Raw genomic sequence first — 2,160 nt, 5'->3', positions numbered from 1 at the left:
AGCAGGTCCTTTGTTCCAGTGCCCGAGCCTCCTTCATGATAGTCTGGAAATTGGGAAAGGGATGCGCGTCACCGGCGCAAATAAACAATCGCCCGAATCCTCCGCTCCCTGGCCTCACCTGAGACGGAAGACTTTTTTTTCTATACTTGACCAGAGTTTATTTGTAAATCTGGCCCGTCCGCCGTGGGTTTATTCCCCTGTATGTTTTTGTGGTGCGTCACATTGTGCTTTTCCAGCTGACATGCTGTCATCAAGGCGTGTTGCGAGTAGTGAATGGGCTGCCTTTTTATACGGCTGGCTCATGGGGCAGACAGCAGGGTGGAGGGAAAGTCGTGAACTGAGTGCGTCGCTCTGCCTCCACCCGAGGCCGAGCCATGCTGTGATCCGCACAAACTCCCACGTAAAAGTGGGAAGCGTGCATCGTAAAGCCTTCATGGAAGCCACAAAATAAGTCCACTGAGCTTCCAGTCAATCATCGGTTTACACTCAAATATGCTCTTTTCCATTCCCAAGCTGTAATGGTGAGGTACCCTCGAGGGACAGTAAGGCCTCAAAGTCCAATTTGAATTTCTTAGCAGAGGCCATGCACTGACTGTTGTTCACAAATGCAGTTTTTAACCCGTGTGAAGCCAGTTAATTTGACAGCACACAGTCTGGAGAGCGCGGTGATCAAGCTTGTAGCAGTTTCCAATAGAAAGGCAGCTGTGAGTCGTCGTGGGAGATGAGAGGGTTTGTATACCGTGGATGGTCACACATTTGGCAGACGCCTAGTGCCGCCACACCATCACTGCTGGGCGAAAACCGCGACTGCAAACGCCCTAACTTTACAGGAAGTGAAAAAAAACATCATCACAATATCGCCATTTTATAACCAAACACGGCGTTTTCACAGGCTTCGTGAAACACGTTTCATTTGAAGAAGAACGCCACTTTATTTTTGTCACTGTACAGGTTACAGTGATAATTTTTTCTCTACATTTAACCCATCCTGTTGTATAGCAGCAGAGGGCAGCTGCAGCACCCGGGGACCAACTCCAGTTCTTCTTTCCTATTGCCTTGCTCAGGGGCATAGGCAGGAGTATTAACCCTAACATGCATGTCTTTTTGATGGTGGGAGGAACCCCACACAGACACGGGGGAGAACATGCAAACTTCACACGGAAAGGACTTGGGACGGCCTGGGGTTCAAACCCAGGACCTTCTTGCTGTGAGGCAACAGTGCTAACCACTGGGCCGCCATGCTGCCCAGTTTGTCTAGGAGCATTACAGAGATACTTGCATCAAAATCCGACTTTTCCTGTTGTTAATCCATGTAAGGGATGTGGATGTGATCGATGAGACAAATGGTAGCCCTAAAATCACATTTATGGCCAGACGAGCGATACCGGCGGTCGAGTAACTGATTTCCAGTTGGCGAAAACGTGGTAACTTGCTGCGTCACGACTTAGCATTAGCAGAGAGGGCGCGTCTGTAACAGGACACTACGAAAGCGGAGATGCACCATTTTGACTCGAAGGAATACGGCTGTATTGGCTGAGCAGCATATTCGTGAGGCGAGTAGTCAACTTCCACTGGGAAAGAGGAATCGTCTCCCACTTCCACATCCTTAACCTCAAAGCTGCTGTCGGTGGTCTTGTCGCTCACCAATTTTTGTTTTTTTTTGTAAAGTGACGACAGAGCAGGAAGGGGGCTGTCACCAGTGTATTTCTCGTTTTTCCACGGCAAGCAGCAAGCGGTTTAGCCCTGGTATTCAGCCCACCCAGCCACACCCGCACGACCACCCTGAATTTCAGTAGCCAATAGCTATGAAATCATAAAACCACACCTACCTTCCGGTTGTAATTCAAACCACCCGTGTTAAAAATGTGCTCGGAAACAGCATGAAAGTATCTCTTTAAGGTGAACGTAACATAAAGAAGATCACCAGATTTTCCACCATTTAGACGCCGAACAAACCTCAGCTGAGTGGGTTTACAGTGGGTTTAAAGGCACTTTGGGAGTTGAATAAGAGGTGGTTGGGATTAGTGCTGAGCTACAACAGTGTCACTTCATCTTTGTAGTAGTTAATTCACAGTTGTCAAGAAATGAAAAGCCTGATACTGGGAATCACAGGCAACAGTACACTGGAATCTGCAGTATTGTCATGATGCGGGGTTACCT

The sequence above is a fragment of the Lampris incognitus genome, chromosome 3 (assembly GCF_029633865.1).
Source record: "Lampris incognitus isolate fLamInc1 chromosome 3, fLamInc1.hap2, whole genome shotgun sequence".
NCBI classification, from domain to species: Eukaryota; Metazoa; Chordata; class Actinopteri; order Lampriformes; family Lampridae; genus Lampris; species Lampris incognitus.
This window is presented reverse-complemented; position numbering follows the sequence as displayed.